This window comes from Setaria viridis, chromosome 3, assembly GCF_005286985.2.
Source record: "Setaria viridis chromosome 3, Setaria_viridis_v4.0, whole genome shotgun sequence".
Taxonomy (NCBI): domain Eukaryota; kingdom Viridiplantae; phylum Streptophyta; class Magnoliopsida; order Poales; family Poaceae; genus Setaria; species Setaria viridis.
In genome coordinates this window covers 12,461,082-12,474,016 of record NC_048265.2, presented here as the reverse complement: position 1 = coordinate 12,474,016, position 12,935 = coordinate 12,461,082, and the positions used below count along the sequence as shown (strand labels likewise).

At 42.2% G+C, this 12,935-nt stretch overlaps 1 pseudogene; it reads left to right on the top strand.

The window, feature by feature from the left end:
• The window catches only part of LOC117849049 (putative leucine-rich repeat receptor-like protein kinase At2g19210), a 30,239-nt pseudogene extending 17,666 nt beyond the window's left edge, over positions 1-12,573 (top strand).
• The last annotated feature ends 362 nt before the right edge of the window (positions 12,574-12,935 follow it).

Here is a 12,935-nt window from a genome sequence, read left to right as displayed (position 1 = left end):
CGGCAGGCGTCGGAGAAGACGAGCCACGCGGCAGGAAGACTCTGAGGTGGCCATGCAACTCGAGTGCGGCTGTCGCGGGGGATCTGGTAAAGATCTCGCGGGTCCATCGGTGGATAGATCGGACGGGTGAGGAAGATCAGCAGAATCCGACGGTGGGCTGAGCTCGCCGGGGTCGGGAGAGGAACGAAGCGGGAAGGGGTCGGATCTCAGGGGTTGGGACCAGGCGGAAAACTGAGCATTTAGGTGCGGGCAAGCGAGACAGCTGACTAAAGCTAAGGGCTGCGATCACGACTAACTGGAAGGCTTAGGGATCGGTCGTTACAGGTATGCCAAATAATATGGTAACAGACTTACACGTTGTTCTTGTATTACATCATCGAACCGCTTATTAAGTGCATTGAACTTGTCATCAATTTGATTTGATAGTAACCTGTTGCTGATGCCTGATTTTGACACGTGTTTGGAATCAGCGTCAAAGGAGGAGAAAGGGGGGCCGATGCAGCGAATAGAAGCTACAGTATTTCGGCCGACTGGCAAAAAGGAGTCGGTAGAGGTTGGCCGATTGGGGGCCAGAGCGGCTTGGCCAGTATGGGCCTAAGGTGGGTCAGGAAGAAGATCAGTTGAAGAAATAGATTGGCCTTTTGGAAGATAATAACCAACTCCGATACAAGTTGTGTTTGTAAATATTTGTTATTGTTTAAAATTAGAGATAGATCCTAATCGGTTAAGAAATTAGTTATAATAGGGTATAAATAGCTGCCTTGAGAGGCTTGTAAACAACAACATCAATCAATACAACAAATCTACTTTTTCCTTGTACTTTACTTTTCAAGTCGGCGACTTCGTCAAAACCTTTTTCTTTTCACGAGTTCGTACGGGTTGGTAGGGCTGCATCGACACGATCTCCGGTCGATTTGTAAGTTCCGCTTATCGAGTAATATCTAAGCTTTAACTTCGGGCGCATCGCTGTTGTTTCATTTAAATTTATTCACCAATTATTGATATTAACTAGAATTATAGGTTTTATCTATTGTTCTAGTTTTATCATCAGTTATCTAGCTTGAAATTCGAACTGTCGGCTTCATTATTATCATTCTTATTTATTATCATATAGCCGATTAGATCTGTTTCAAGTATTGTTTCGTAGCGTTGTTTAAGTTGCTCTAGTAGTTTCTTTACAATTGCTACACAATCATCGACTGCTCTATAGCCGGTCATTTACACACTAAATTGGCCGATTCGTTGATACGCTTTTCAAGACATATCGGAACCTTAGCCGATCGGAACCCCTGGAATTTAATACTTTTCTTTCCTTGTCAATCAACAGGTCAGATTGATTGGCACGCCGCACGAACTGCACCAGGGCAATAACCCGAACAGGAGTTAAGCAGATTCTCCCGGGTCGTGTGTCCGACGCTGAGGATCGTCGGGCGATTTTCAGTGCCAACACCTGTACTGATTGGTAATGGGCACTTGAAGTTCCTGCATAATTTTGTGATTGCTATAAGCTTGTCCCTTGTCCGATTGTTCTGATGTTGTGTGGCATTGGGGGATTGAGCATGAGTTGTTATGCTTACATCTTCTAATGTCATTGACAATCTGATATAAAATAGAAAGAAGGATTTTGTTAGTAGTTGCTGGGGTTTCTATAAAGTAATGAGATGGTTACTGATGTCCGATATACTTTTACCTTTCCTTCCCCAAAATGATGGTTGCGTGCTAGTTTGCATCGTGCTTTGGCTCTCTTTTTCGTCCCAATATTGCATAAGTGGTTTGTCCCCTCCAGGCTGTTCTAATGTAGAGTACATATGAGACATAGACACCTTCTCCCAGTACCAGACCTGTAGTTAAAAAAATTATAGTTGTGTTTGCTGTGAATATAAACATAGTGTCATGAATCTTTGTTCAATATATGCAATGTACATGCCTGCAAAAGAACTAGATTCCCTTTAAGATTAGCTGGCTTTACCTCCCTGTATTCCCGTAGGCTTCTAATCAAGAAATTAAGAACCAAGCTACTCGAGTTCATGGCCTGTACCCCATTGTTTTCCTGGGATGAATGAATCTGATTAAAAAATTTGGACAAATATAAATTTTTCCATGTCACGTCGTATTGATAAACTGATCACAAACTGTATTGTTGCAGGCAAGATTGAACTTAATGGATAGGATGACGTAGGTGTAATTGGATCAAGTCGCGCAGGTGGGGCATGCTCCTTGTGTTGTGCGTCAGGTGTATGGTTCTGCTCCATGTTGAGGAGATGGAGGCGTGAGACAAATTCCCAGATAGGGGGTATTTATTCATATAGGAATTTGTACTGTATGGATATCTGGATATCCCCTACCAATTTGAATCTGTTATCTTTACGTGTGAATTCTGTCTTGGAGATGATGGATAGAGTTAGTATTCAAATTGAATATTTTATTGCACGTATGAATTCTCTATCTGTTACCTGTACGTGTGAATTCTGCATGTTCGGCCGGGCCAAGCCCAACGTCGTCGTCCCGCTCGTCTTTGTCGTCGTCGTCGTCACTGGATCTTTCCTTCTAGTTTCCAATGTTTCAGTTGCACAAATAATCCAGACATATGTCATCAGAATTCAGGACACCAAAGCCATAAAAAGAAACAGAATGAATCTTCCTGGCAAACACAAATCTGAACTTCAAACCAAAACTGAACTGCACATATATTGGACGAATATTAACAAGAGCACACATGTTGATCTTTGTCACAACAGAATAATCTCAATGATACAGGTGCAAACACTGTGGAAGCGGCTACTCTCACGATTCTTGCTTGTTTCAGGAGTATGTCGTGCCGGAGGAGTACGTGCAGACGATGAGAGAATCGATGCTGAAGAAGTGCCTGGTCTCGTCATCCTCTTTGTGTTCGAGCAAGTGCTTCTCTTGCACAAGTCCATGCTGTACGAACCCACGATGGACAAAAAGTTGCTGTTAAGGTTGAGTTTAAAGAGGCATTGCAGTCTGTCCTGAATAAATTATACCAGTAGAAGTTGAACTAACCTTGTTTTCTTTCTCACAATGTATCTTTTTAAACTTGATCTCCAGGTTCAGCACGATCACCTGACAGATACCAGTGTTGTAGATATAGCTACTGTGGATTTGTTAGTGAATGCTCTGCACTATATTTTCCCTACAATGTATCTTTTGCTTTTTCTTGTTTGATTTTTAGCAATGACAGTGTGCTTCAATCAGTCGAAAGATACATTTTTTCAGACAGCCAACTTCGAATTCAGTCAAATTTTCATCCCTCCTGCTCTCTTCTTCCTGCAAAAGTGGTTTTCATACAACAAAATGGGGATTATAGTGCATGTCATACTTTCTTTTTGATGAAAAACTGCAGGGTAGTTCCCAAACATTTCTTCATTTGCAAAAGCAACAGTTTGTTCAAAACTGGTAAATGGGATACATGATCATCTAATCAGTAATAAATATATGTTTTCCCACTTCCAGTCTGAAAACAGTTGAAAAATTCAAGAGCTGGAAAGCATCCCATTGGCACCAAATAAATTACAAATGAATTTGATAAAGACCAGTCCATAGGCAAAAACGCAGCGGTTGTATCCAGCCATTCAGTTTTCAACCATAGGTAAACCAGCAACTCGGAAGAGCACTTCCTGCAAATGCAAACTCAGCAGTTAACCACAGTGCAACAACAATGCCTGGATCACAAGTCAAATTGGATTCAAGCTAACCTGGTCCACTGTTTCACAAGCAAACTGGTCCACTGGTGCATGTGTTTGAAACTGAAAGCTCTCACAGAAGCAAAAGAAAGGAAAACACAATAAATTTATCTGTAGCTGTGCGCGCAACCTGAATGAGACACAGTGATCAGAAGCAGATGCAGGAAAATCTATAACAAACATGGTTAGTTATACAATAATAAAGACATCCCTGTCATGACTCATGTGCTACTTATAACTATATTCGTGGCATAAATACAAAATTTAACTATCTAACCTGCACATTTTCAAACAGTTCCCCAGAATTCATGGCTTGCCTTCCACCTCTTGTTGGATCGCGGAGCACCTTTTGAAACAATCTTCACCGGATCGAGTACTTTGGTGCCACCAGGCTGGTTGGCTGCTGAGAAATGAGCCGGCAATGGCCCAAATGGCGTCTCCTCTTCCATCCCTTGCTCATGCGTGTCTTCTTTCAAAATATCATCAAGTAACTTCATTACCCTCTCCGTCTCACCTTGGCTCCTAGAAACTTTGAATAAAGCACGATTGCCCTTTGAGCGAAAGAAATGGTAACGATCCATTTGTTCTGTCCAAACATGCATGTTGGTACGCATCTCCGTTGGGAAAGCACTCTTCGCATTCATAGTCCACCTCAGGTAAACACAACAAGGAGGGATGCTCTCTATACGAGAATACTTCATGACGCAGAAAGTATGCGCACATGGAATTCCTTCCCACTCTAGCTTCCGGCAATGGCATCTAGCATCAATCAACGATGACCCAAAGGTACAAGTCACGTGAAAACAACGCTTGTTGTTGCCTTGAAATGAAACCTCATACCTCAAACACCCATTCTGCAATGTCACCTCTGTCACCGACCAATTACTTGATTTTTTAATCTGGAAGCTCACTTTCTAGAAAATATTTGGTGTGAAGATCTGCGCAGCACTTTTCTCAAGAACATCAACAGAAATCTTAGTGAACGGGATAGAACATAGCGCCTTTGCATCAAGCTCAATCTCATTCTGACAAATGCGTGATAGGCAGAACTCGTAATGCTCCATTAAATCAACCAAGGACATCTTTTGGTCTAAATGGTTGTGAAGAGTTTAGACTCTTGCTCCTCTGATTGCTTTGCAGGCTCAAGAAATGTCTCCCTCTTGTGAATGTGGCAGCCCACTTCCTTCTAAGTTCATACATCCTATTTACCCATAGGTTATCTTCTTTGATATTATGGGTACCTCTAAACTCTCTCCAAAGCCTATCAAATTCACCCTCCATTGCATGGTATATGAACTTCTTGAAATCCTTGAGCTTCGAACCACGGAACTGTTTCATCATGTTCTGCTCTATGTGCCAACTACACAATCTGTGATCTGCATCAGGCATGACAATCTCAATAGCTCTCATCATCACTGCGTCCCCATCAGTGATTAAGGATTTTGGATGCTTCTGGTGCATCGCTTCCAGTAAAGCCTCGAGGAGCCACACATATGACAAGATAGTTTCATTCGATAAAATACCGCAGCCAAAGACAACTGTGCTTCAATGATGGTTAACTCCTATAAAAGGGACAAATGGAAGATTGTACCGGTTCACTCGGTAAGTGCTGTTGAATACAATGATGTCTCCAAAAACACCATAGTCTATCTGCGACTGTGCATCCGACCAAAATAGGTTCTTCAACCTGCCTTGTGTATCCACACTAAATGTGAAAAAGAACTCTGGATCTTTCTCTTGCATCTGACACATATGATTCAACACAAATTCTGCGTCGCTTCCTTCAACCTTTCCCTTCTTTTACCTTGAAAAAAAATTGTACAAGTCCTGCGAAAGAAATCCAGTCTCGCCTGGACCACTGTGGCTGGCCTCCATTACATCCCTGATCTAAAATGGACGCAGCCCACCTAGTCCCATCTCGATTGCCTCCGCTTTCTGAGGATCATTAAGCCCTCGATGAGACCGCAAAACAAAAACATGCTCTGGTTTTGCAAGGGCATGTTTATGGACATCCATAAAGTCCTTCACATACCAGATGGCAATACTTTCAATCCACTCCACATCAAGCCTAGCTGTGCATCCATAATGGGTGAGGGCACGCGGCTGTCTTTTTTGATCCATCCTTTCAAAGTACTTAACAGATCTATATCCTTCACAGGAGCACATGAGTCTTCTCCATATCACCTCTTTGGTGCCTGTCTTGTACCTAACTCTATCCTTTCTGATACTAAATCCTTTATGGTATGCATAATCATTGTAAAACTCATAGAAATCTTCCTCCCTCGTAAAAATCTGATCTACAATACACTTATATTCTTTAGTTTCCTCCAGGCTAACATACCCTTCTGCCTCCATTACGGTAACCTGCAACAAAAAATATTACACGTATCACAACCATTTCAAAGAAAACCTTCGTATCAACATAGGACGGAACTGAAGTTCTTCATCCCAACCTAACTAACAAAGCTTACCACATCTGCAATTGCAGGTTAATATTAAAATAATCAGCAGCAATTAGCTAAGCAATACACCGCGTGACCTAACCAATGCTGGAAATGATGGCCTTTGTGGTGGTAACCCTCAACTGAAATTGCCACCCTACTCTAACCACTCCAGGAATAAGCCATTGCAAAAACTTGCCATAATAGTTGCCATATGCAGTGGTTGTGTTTTTGTTGCATTAGAATTTGCACTGTCTTCATTATACAGAAAGAATAAAAAATAAAAGCAAACCAACAGAGCTCAGTCATTGGTGAACAACACATGAGGGTATCATGCTGAATTGGCCCACGCAACTAATGGTTTTTCATCTGATAACCTCATTGGGGCTGGGAGCTTTAGTCCAGTTGTGGTTCCATTTGCTACAGCTCTCTATTCTCTTCTAATAAAAGTTTACAGTGCTAGGTTTTATGTAAGTTAAAACTTTGTTACTATTTCTCTCGCTTAAATAAGTACAAGTTCAATGAAACTCAATTTTCTAGAGTAGGTCAGAAAATAGCTGAAACTTGTAAATTCCTAATAAGGGAAAAATAAATAAGCTATTTCACACTTATTTGTAAATAAATATAACAAAGAGTTTTATAGTTGCATAAATGAATACTGCAAGAAACATGTTATTACATACTCAAATTCTTGGAAAGGTCACTTTCTTACAAAATAAGACCTCCTGGAACTGTAGATGTGGGATTGGGCAAGGAGGTCTCCACCCAGGGTGATGTCTATAGCTACGGCATACTGTTACTGGAGATGTGGGAGGTGGGGGAGTGGCGGCGCGTGGGGAGAAGGGCGTGGCAGCGTGCGGGCGGTGCTGGCGAGGCGGCGGTGGCGGTGGCTGAGTGGTGGCGGCGCGGCGTGCGGGCGGGGGCGGGGCGGCGTGCCGGCGGTGGGAAACTGGCGGCGCGTGGGGAAAGGGTGCGGGTGGTGGCGGCGCGGCGTGCGGGCGGGGGCGGGGCGGTGTGCCAGTGGCGGGAGACTGGCAGCGCATAGGGAATGGGCTCGCGGGGGACTGGCGTGTGAGGAAAATGACTAGCAGAAAAAAAATTCTCCAAATAATATATGCCGCGCTAATTACAATTTTACCCATGCTAAAAAAGGACTTATACTCTATACTACCACCTGCTAGTATTGTGCATCGTAAAAAACCTCTTCCCGTAATGGCGCCGTCCGAGGTGATGCAGACGGCGATCACTCCGCGCAACGGATCCAACAGCATCGAGTTCTACTGGTTCTCCGAGCCGCAGCCCGGGGACCCGACGGTGGGGTACATCGCCATCTTCCACTTCTCCGAGCTGTGCGACAGCAACACATCACCCTCAACGAGGACATGTGGTTTTGGCACAATTACAGGCCACCGTACCTCCTCTCGGACTGCATCTACAACACCGAGCCCTTGGGCCGCTTCGCGCGGTACAACTTCTCCATCGACGCCACTGCCAACTCGACGCTACCGCCGATCATCAACGCCGGCGAGGTTTTTTTCGTCATCTCCACCAGCAATGTCGGCACGGACTCCTCGGACGGTACGTACATGTAGACAAACATATATGATGAGCATGCATATGAGCTTATGACTAAGCAAACAATGGGTATGTGTTAATGAAAACTGCGGTGCAATTAACAGTTTCTGCAATCGCGGCGATCAAGGCCAAGTATCAGGTGCAGAAGAAACTGGGCGGGTGACCCCTGCGTTCCCAAAAATCTTACGTGGGATGGGTTGACATGCAGCTACGCCAGTTCCAATAATCCTTCGAGAATCACCAGCATGTAAGTACCGAATCACAAATCACAAATAATTGACATCTTATATTAGACACGAATAGACGAAGCTACTTTTTCCATAATAAATTCATAATTTATTTTCTTTATGAAACTACTTTTAATTTCAAAATAAAATATGCTAGGATTAATTTTTATATAAGAAAAAGTCTACTTTGCTCTCTCAAATAATTTAGTTTGTGCATCTATCCCTCAAACAAAATTGAGGAAAACTGAATTGTTTATAAGAGAGTAAACGGACTTGTTGCAATGTTCATCCATACCACCAAGCTAGTCAATGATATGTAGGATCTGGACCTATATGTTATTACCATGAATTAATGGTATTGTTGAAAATGCCTCAGATGGCGTTTCTTTATACGATGAAAATATTCCAAAATAAAAGTTACCCTATTTGGTGTTTATCTTTAACAACTAATTCTTTTCTATCCATTTATTCTTTATAAATCTAATAAACTTATGATATTATGAAATTACCTTCTAGGATGTATCCACATATATAGTTATCATTTGTTCAAACTAAATATAAAGGTACTCTCTCCATTTGAAATTATAATGCATATTTCATTTTGTTAGGACACGACTTTAACTAGTAATTACTCTATTAATATTACACTTGATATGAAAGTGTAATCATAAGAGAGTAGTTTTGAATGTTAATCTAAATGATTAGCTGAGTGTCACAAAAAATATATATTAATAGAGAATAGTTGGTCAAAGGCTTGTGTTAACAAAACAAAATATGCCTTATAATTTTCAAATTGAGGGAGTACATATAGTAAAAAAGAAGTCTGAAAATATTATTTTGACTGGATCCTCTTTGAGACTTCATGTATTGGCGCCAGGAAGGAGTAGTTAGTATCTTAAAAAAAAAGGGATAAAGAAAAGTATAGTCAAACTGATTTTTCAGGACATTTTGCAGAAACACGTCCTTTAGTGGTCTTCATGGCGATATGTAGTCTTCTTTCGCAAAGCTCAAGGCCATCCAATATTTGTAAGTATAGAGTTCTTGATCATTTTCAACCTTGAAATAGCTTATGAAACAAAATCAGTAAAAAAAATATTTACATTGCCATATTTATATATGATGCAGGGACCTATCATACAACAATCTGTCCGGCTCCATTCCTGATGCCCTTTCACAATTGTCATCACTATTAGTTCTGTAAGTTGCTAAAAATATTTTTCGCCTGACCCACCCCCATGTCGACTGACACCAGTAGCATTTCGTTTCTTCCAGAGATTTAACAAGCAACCAGCTGAGTGGATCAATTCCCGCTGGACTTGTCAAAAGAATTCAAGATGGCTCCCTAACTCTACGGTGGATTATTATATGAATCTATTTTTGTTTTGCGAAGTATATTGACACTTTGATTCAAACAGTTTTAATATCAACACTTTATTGAAACAGTTTTCATTTTATTCATGTTTGTAGATATGGCAATAACCCAAACCTTTGCACCAACGCCGATTCATGTAAGCCGCAAAAGGGGAAGAGCAAACTTGCCATCTACATTGCTGTCCCTCTAGTTCTGGTTGTGGTGATGGTATCAGTGGTAGCACTGCTCTTTCTCTTCATGAGACGCAAAAAGCAAGGTGACATGCATCAAACTGTCTACGCCCTTGCAATTTCGCCACATCATGAACAAATACTAATGTTTGTTGTTGTTGCATATCCCATTCAGGATCAACGTCGATGAACAATACCGTGAGGCCTCAAAACAAGCCGCCGATGAGCTATGCACCAGCGCCACTGCCACCAGGTGCACGCAGAGCCCGTTGCACCTCGAGAACCGTAGATTCTCGTACAAGAGCTGGAGATTATCACAAATAACTTCCAGCGCGTGCTCGGCCGAGGAGGGTTCGGGAAAGTCTATGATGGTTCTTGGAGGATGGCACTCGGGTGGCTGTTAAGCTGCGGTCTCAGTCTTCCGAACAGGGTGTCAAAGAGTTTCTGTAGAATTCTTCAGAATTTGAATCAAGATTTTTTTTTTGCAAAGATACTGCGGAATTTGATCACTCAGGCCGATGATTTGTTCAGGCTCAGATCTTAACACGGATTCATCACAAGAATCTTGTTTCCATGATCGGTTAAGGTAAGGATGGGCAATACATGGCACTTGTCTATGAGTACATGTCAGAAGGCACCCTACGAGAGCAGATTGCAGGTATGTCATATGCGAGCTGTTAAGAGTTCAGCTTGCACAGTACACCCTGATACTTCAAACTGACAAGTTTTTAGTGTTGTTCATCTATATGGTGATAGGGTCATTTATGAAGTGCCTATGTAGATATGAGTATCTCGTTTTATCTATTCGTTTGCAGGAAATGGCCGCAGCGGAAAGCGCTTAACCTGGAGGCAGAGGCTTCGAATTGCTTTGGACTCAGCTCAAGGTATTATGTCCCCCAACTATTAATTTTTAGTTTTATGTCTTTAACTCACTAAGCGGCTCACCTCAGGTCGTCGTCCAAATATTTTCCAAGTGGCATCCATGTCTTGATTTTGCCACTTTATTGTTCCTATCACTACCAGGCCTCACATTTGAAACTCATGTTCATGGTCTTTTCTCAATTGTTTTATTGCCCGTGTGAATGAACAAACAAAAAATTAGTAATACAATTTACAACTCTACTATGCCTCACATGCCATCCAATGAATGAAAAAAATAAAAAAATTAGGGGACACACATAGCATCTCCTAACATCATCTTTCATCATTCTCTCTCTAGCAGTGACGAGCCAGTAGGGGGCTGGCACGGCCATGGCCTCCTCATGGTTCTGTTTTTTACCTGCAAAACCTTGTAGATCAAGAAGAATTTAACCCTATGTTCTAGTGTTTGCTCCCTGATTTAAATTAGGTGCCCCCCCTCCCCCGATGCTTCTCTGTAGTCCATTAGCGTTCACATCAACAACCAAAACGATTTGATCTCAGTTTTTTGATATCGGGTGAACCACCTTAGCAAGTTCAGAGACATGGTAGTGTAAATCAATAGTTTGAAAATCTATATGACATATGGTTTACATTACTCTTCATTGATTTAATTTGTAGGGCAATTGATAGTGGAGTTTTAGTTTTTGCCTAAAATATGAACATTAATATACTTGTAGGGTTGGAGTATCTACACAAGGGGTGCAACCCACCTCTCATTCATAGGGATGTGAAGGCAACTAACATCCTTCTAAACGCGGAACTGGAGGCCAAGATTGATGACTTCAGCTTGTCCAAGGTTTTCAATCATGATGACGAAACTCAGTTATCCATGAATACTCTTGTTGGTGCACCCGGATGCGTCGATCCAGAGTACGTCAATCATGTGCCCATTGCCAAATTTTTCATTGCGCTCTACATCTGAGCTATACATGCATGCAACCTAAACTCAGTTACGCGCGAAGCCCTACTGACCTCACAAGTTTTAAACCGAGAAGCAAAATTTAGTTATCCTCGAACGTCGTTAGCAGGGCTCGAAATTAACCTCGCAAGTTTTAAACCGAGAAGCAAAACTCAGTTACCCTCGAACGTCGTTAGCAGGGCTCGAAATTAACCTCGCAAGTTACATGTTGGCAGTAAAGAAAACGGAACTCCTTTAACCTTGCACGTTCTATAGAGACACCTCTAATAGTAAAACTCATACTCTTGCATCACTTTTGCTACTAGAAGGACCCGAGGCTAGTGATTGACAACAGTAATGGCTAAACTCCAACTGAGCCAACCCTTGAGTGTTAGGAGTCGGTTCCGGGCACCAAGCTTTTACCTTTTTACTTTTTACTTAGGAACATGCTTGGAGAAGAACTATGCGAGGTTATGAACTCTCAACAAGGCTCAACGAAGCAGGTGCCTCGAGGCTGGACGTTCATCTCGGATGGCGGATGGAGCCTCGAAGCTAGATGATCAACTTAAAGTAAAGACGAAGTCCCGAGGTTAGAGGGCGGAAGGCGTGAGAAACGTGACCACGTGGAAGAGTTCAATTTGTATATGTTTCCTCCAATGACCTTTCTGTACGACATATCCTAGGAATGTAGTGGTTGAGAAAGGACATTTTCAGAATGCAAAGTAGCTCATGGGTCACTATAAAAGGGAAGCCCTACCCATTGTAAAGGGAGATTAGGTTTTTCCAATTTCAAGTATTATTCTCATTATAGCTTAAATCTGTTTGGTGTCAAATTCCTTTGAGACCAATATGAGCTATACATGCATGTAACCTAAACTTTCAGGTATCAAGCAACTATGCAACCAACAACCAAGAGTGATGTTTACATCTTTGGTGTCGTGCTGTTGGAGCTGGTCACGGGGAGGCAGGCCACCCAATCCGACCCGGAGCCCACCAGCATCATTCAATGGGTGCGGCGGCGCTTGGCTCAAGGCAACATTGAGGATGTTGTTGACACGCGAATGCGTGGAGAGTATGATGTCAACAGTGTGTGGAAGGTCGCGGATTTCGCACTTAAGTGTACCATGCAGGCGCCAATGCAACAACCTACAATGACCGATGTAGTGGCACAGTTGCAAGAATGCCTCGAGCTCGGGGAGGGGTACCACACTAGAGGTGGTAGAAGGGGAAGCTTCTACAGCATAGTAGCAGCGACCTCGACTTGAGCTATAATGTGTACGCTGCTGATAGCCAGTCAACTCACATGAGCCAGATCAGCACCGCATTTAAGATGGGTCATAATTTTGGAAAGATGTCAAGAATGGGCGGAGGTCCTATTGCGCGATAAGGCTCTTTTTGGATGTTACAGTGATGTTATTACACCCAAATTAAAGCAAGTTTGAGTGTATACAAAGGTCAACATTATAAGTGTGTGCAAATTTGCCTTTAGAAAGGATTGTATGCTGTTATTATTTATTTATTATGAGAATGTCTATTTATCTATTGACAGATTTTTACGCTAAAATCTGTTGAATTTCATAGTATTGCAGATGTTCTGGAATGTTGCCGGTGTAGCATAGCGATCAGG